Raw genomic sequence first — 6,080 nt, forward strand, 5'->3', positions numbered from 1 at the left:
CCCCGCTCATCTGTAGATTTTCCACCACACATCGCTTCCAGTAAACATGCCTGGAGTTAGTTTTTGGTTGCAAGTTCCTTGTACTTTGCCATAGTGTAATTCAAATAGGTAGCCAGGTGATGTTTTGGTGTAGGAATTTGTTTTCACAGGTAATTTGCTTGAGATATGGGTTATTTTCAAGGTGAAGTTGGTTTTTAAAAGGGTACCATTTAGCTCAATTCATTGTTTAGAAATGTTCTTTATTTTTTTTAATAACCTTTGAATTAGAATAAATTAATTGTCTCACATTGATCAATCCATTAAAGGATGTGGCTGTTTTATTGTATTATAAGTATGATTTAAAACTAACGTTCAGCATCCAAAGAAAGCCTCTGTCATCAAATATTCACCTCTGGAGAGGACACCGGAGAGCAACTGACAGCTGAGTGTACTTTAAAGCAACAGGTGGCAGTCCTCTTGCCTCTGACCAGAAGATCGGTGGTCACTTTCAAATCATTTCCCAACGATTCTACATGTTGAATCGTCACCGTTTGACATGCGTACACAACAAATATTGGATTTAAGTAATTATTTGGTGGCTCAACCGGGAGAAATCAAATCGGAAGTCTGGAATTTTGTAAAACGATTTGCAGCTGTATAGATACTGTTCAGCTACCCATTTGTTTATAACGGGTGTCAAAGTCATTTCCATGGAGAGTCTAGTGCCAGCTGGTTTTTCCTTTCAATTAAGACCTAGACAACCAGGTGAGGGGAGTTCCTTAATCTATCACGTACAGGGGAGGAGTGAAAAGCCACAGAATCTCGGCCCTCCGTAGAATGAGTTTTACACGTGGTTTATACAGTAACATAACCTGAATGTGCTGGCAGTTGGGTTGTGGTGAAGCAGATTGCACTGACAGTTCTGCTCTCTATTCAATATCAGCAGTTTCTCAGACTTGAAGTGTTATGTGGGTAGATTTCTGAAGTACATACCAGTCTTATGACCAGATCCAATGTAAAAATGTATTGTGAAGTTGTACAAAGGCTCAATGCTACAATGTATTGCTATTGAATCTGCAATGTCCATTGCATGCTCAGGGATTCTGTATGCTTGTCAGGAGGGTCTGTGTAATGCTGTTGATGGCACTGAAGGTGGCACTGTCTGGATTAACTCTTTGCTCTCCTTTATACTGGTATTGAGAAGAGGGTACAGGGGAGCGCACACTCTTAACCTGAGGCCTCCCAACCACACATTAGCAGTGAACACACTGGCCTATTTTACAAAACACCAACGTATGTCTTAATATTTTCAGGTGCTGACTTCTAAGCGCTTTTAATATTGCATGTATAGTCTACTACATATGTCTACCCAATAGTCTTCACACAGTCAACATTAGCCAGTCAATAGTACACAGTTCTAACAACCTCTCCGTCAACAGTCATAGCAATGCTATAGTTGGCTGGGAACAAGGCTGCTGCAGAAGATATGGCTTACCGCTCTGGGAATTAGTTCAATTAGCAGCTTCGTTACTCAGTGATAGCTTTCAACTCGTATAAAGCAGATGATCGTTAAGTGTTAATGGTGAAATGGTCAATAATCTACCGCTTACTTTGACCTCTATCGCTTTGACTGAAATGTATCATTTCTTCTCCCATCTCTTCCCCTGGGGTGGCAGGTAGCCTAGTGGTTAGAGCAGTGGACTAGTAACTGAAAGGTTGCAAGATTGAATCCCTGAGCTGACAAGGTAAAAATCTGTCGTTCTGAACAAGGCAGTTAACCCACTGTTCCTAGGCTGTCATTGAAAATAAGAATTTGTTCTTAACTGACTTGCCTAGTTAAATAAAGGTAAATAAAATCTTACAAGCACTCCACTGCAATGAAGACCAACCATTTTATCAGTGTAGCGCTACTGTAAAATGCCTGCTAAATGATAACAAGGGCTGGAGTCAGTTGGATTGTGCAAGGTTCCAAAACTGGACACATGCAGGATGAATTTGGCCCATGGGTGATAGTCTAACCATGGCCCTTCTCCCCCAGTTGCTCAGTTTGGCCGGGTGGCCAGCTCTAGGAAGAGTCTTGGTGGTTCCAAACTTCTTCCATTTAAGATTGATTGAGGCCACTGTGTTCTTGGGGACCTTCAATGATGCAGACATTTTTTGGTACCCTTCCCCAGATCTGTGCCTCGACACAATCCTGTCTCGGAGCTCTACGGACAATTCCTTCGACCTCATGGCTTGGTTTTTGCTCTGACATGCACTTTCAACTGTGGGACCTTATATAGACAGATGTGTGCCTTTCCAAATCATGTCCAATCAATTGAGTTTACCACAGGTGGACTCCAATAAAATGTAGAAACATCTCAAGGATGATCAATGGAAACCGGATGCATCTGAGCTCAATTTTGAGTCTCAATAGCAAAGGGTCTGAATACTTATGTAAATAAGCAATAAAAAAAAATACAATTTCAAAGATTTCTTAAAACCTGTTTTCACTTTGTCATTATGGAGTATTGTGTGTAGATTGATGGGGGGGGGGAATAATTTAATTCACTTTAGAATAAGGCTGTAATGTAACAAAATGCTGAACAATCAACACCTTTTTTGTGTGTGAATTTTTATTGTATTTATTTTTTATTCAGATTTCTATCTTAAAAAAAATCATCAAAACAAAAAATGTGGATTGTTCTCCATCCTCCCTTGATTTTGAATACTGAATATCCAATATAAAGCTAACTTTATCTCAGTGCCGAACCGAATCATCTACTACTGGCTCTCTAAAAAGTTTGGTAGACTATACTTTCCTGTGGATATTTTGTCTCAAATTTTGAGCAACTGAAGCACAAACTGCATAGACAACCGGTAGAGTAAGTTTAAATGTAATTTGATAAAAAAATTCTGGCTTGGACATGTAAAATCAGCTAATCCCTCCATTTAGATATTATGACATTTACAAATTATGTCCATTAAACCTCTCATTACTGTGTGTTCATTGACACAGATAGATTCTAAGGGCCAAGTCACGTTTTATCATATGACCCTGGCCTGAGGCAACTGTTCAAGTTCACTATTTTTAAGTAGTCAAGTGCAAGTATTGCATTGCCAGATCATGACTTACACTAGCCTAGCCAAAAATGTAGTTTACAAACGTTCAATCAAAAAAAAAAAAACTATACCTTATTTACAATAGGCAGGGTGGGGCTCAACAGGAGGTGTGCATCCAAAGGGCACCCTATTACCTATAACTTTTCCCTGTATAATGTACTACTTTTGACCAGAGCTCTATGAACCCTGGTCAAAATTAGTGCACTATGTAAGGGGAATAGGGTGCAATTTGGGACACATTCCATCTGTTGATGAAGCCACCTGAAATCAATGGCTGCATACCAATTGTCCATCCCTCTCCTCATGGATATCCAAGTATTGAATAGGTGTAAGAATTGGCTTGAGCTAAATCCCTAAGATGAGAAGAAATGTGCAAGTCCACACTTTGGGAGAAGGACAATGTATATGCAGCCAATGTTAATAGTTACACACATTTGAGGGGCAAATAATTGAGAAGTTGTTGCAGTAGTAGGTAAGACAATGGAGCCAGAGTACAGGTTAATTATGGATATTTCCAGAAAATTGCAGTAAACAGCGACACACTCAGGCAGGAAGCCAGGCTCATCTTTTCAAAGAAAACACCATTTAATTATACCTCTATTTGTATTTTTTATGTATTCCAAATACAGGTGGTAACCAGATGGTCCCAATAATATAGGTAGGCTAGTAAACGATGTCCCCCTCTGGTATGTTCTATTGTGAACTGCCTGGGACTCATCGTTTGGGCCTACTACTCAAAGATCTTAAGTAAAAGACAAAATTAACTGCAATTTCTTTTTATTTACTAGGCAAGTCAGTTAAGAACAAATTCTTATTTTCAATGACAGCCTACAAACAGTGGGTTAACTGCCTTGTTCAGGGGCAGAACGACAGATTTTTACCTTGTCAGCTCAGGGATTCAATCTTGCAACCTTTCAGTTACTAGTCCAATGCTCTAACCACTAGGCTACGCTGCCGCCGCAATAGACTGGCCGCAAATAAACTCAGCAAAAAAAGAAACGTCCCTTTTTCAGGACCCTGTCTTTCAAAGATAATTCGTAAAAATCAAAATAACTTCACAGATCTTCATTGTAAAGGGTTTAAACACTGTTTCCCATGCTTGTTCAATGACCCATAAACAATTAATGAACATGCACCTGTGGAACGGTCGTTAAGACACTAACAGCTTACAGACGGTAGGCAATTAAGGTCACAGTTATGAAAACTTAGCACACTAAAGAGGCCTTTCTACTGACTCTGTAAAACACCAAAAGAAAGTAGCCCAGGGTCCCTGCTCATCTGCGTGAAAATGCCGTAGGCAGGACTGCAGATGTGGCCAGGGCAATAAATTGTAATGTCTGTACTATGAGACGCCTAAGACAGCGGTACAGGGAGATAGGACGGACAGCTGATCGTCCTCGCAGTGGCAGACCTCGTGTAACAACACCTGCACAGGATCGGTACATCCGAACATCACACCTGCGGGACAGGTACAGGATGGCAAGAAACACTGCCCGAGTTACACCAGGAACGCACAATCGCTCCATCACTGCTCAGACTGTCCGCAGTAGGCTGAGAGAGGCTGGACTGAGGGCTTGTAGGCCTGTTGTAAGGCAGGTCCTCACCAGACATTACCGGCAACAATGTCACCTATGGGCACAAACCCACCGTCGCTGGACCAGACAGGACTGGCAAAAAGTGCTCTTCACTGACGAGCCACAGTTTTGTCTCACCAGGGATGATGGTCGGATTTGCGTTTATCGTCGAAGGAATGAGTGTTACACCGAGGCCTGTACTCAGGAGCGGGATCGATTTGGAGGTGGAGGGTTCGTCATGGTCTGGGTCGGTGTGTCACAGCATCATCGGACTGAGCTTGTTGTCATTGCAGGCAATCTCAAAGCTGTGCATTACAGGGAAGACATCCTCCTCCCTCATGTGATACCCTTCCTGCAGGCTCATCCTGACATGACCCTCCAGCATGACAATGCCACCAGCCATACTGCTCGTTCTGTGTGTGATTTCCCGCAAGACAGGAATGTCAGTGTTCTGCCATGGCCAGCGAAGAGCCCGGATCTCAATCCCATTGAGCACGTCTGGGACCTGTTGGATCAGAGGGTGAGGGCTAGGGCCATTCCCCCCAGAAATGTCCAGGAACTTGCAGGTGCCTTGGTGGAAGAGTGAGGTTACATCTCACAGCAAGAACTGGCAAATCAGCTACAGTCCATGAGGAGGAGATGCACTGCAGTACTTAATACAGCTTGTGGCCACACCAGATACTGACTTTTACTTATGATTTTTACACCCCCTTGTTCAGGGACACATTATTCCACTTCTGTTAGTCACATGTCTGTGGAACTAGTTCATGTTAATGTCTCAGTTGTTGAATCTTATGTTCATACAAATATTTACACATGTTAAGTTTGCTGAAAATAAACACAGTTGACAGTGAGAGGACATCTCTATTTTTATTGAGCTCATGTTGTGACAGAATAGTGCCTGTTTTAGCAATGGAACCAAAATAAGCTCTTTGCTCTCCTTGTATCAATCTCATTAAAACTGCAGACCGGGCAACATGCAAGTTTATGGTATATTAAAAGCATACAACATGTTAAATAAAAATGTACCCACGGTTTGTCCAAACAGAATTAACCCAAGGTCACGCCTCCAACAAGCCACACCTAGATCTGCTAATAGGCTGCTACCACTACATTACCCCCACCTAAGGGGTCAGTCATCCCCAACAACCCCCGAAATCCAACATAAAGTCCTGAAATATGCTCAGGGGTCTTCGGTGATGAAATATCATTAAGTCTGGTTAAGAAGATTGTAACAATAGATGTGGAAAACAGCTTTTACATTGCAGAACCAGGTTATTGGTTGTTAATTGCCAATTGGGTAATTGAATGGTCCTGGGAGGGACCAAGCACTTATACAGTTGAAGTCGGAAGTTTACATACACCTTAGCCAAATACATTTAAACTCAGTTTTTCATTGCTGACATTTAATCCTTGTAAAAATTC

Source organism: Salmo salar, chromosome 19 (assembly GCF_965601325.2).
Source record: "Salmo salar chromosome 19, fSalSal1, whole genome shotgun sequence".
Lineage (NCBI taxonomy): Eukaryota > Metazoa > Chordata > Actinopteri > Salmoniformes > Salmonidae > Salmo > Salmo salar.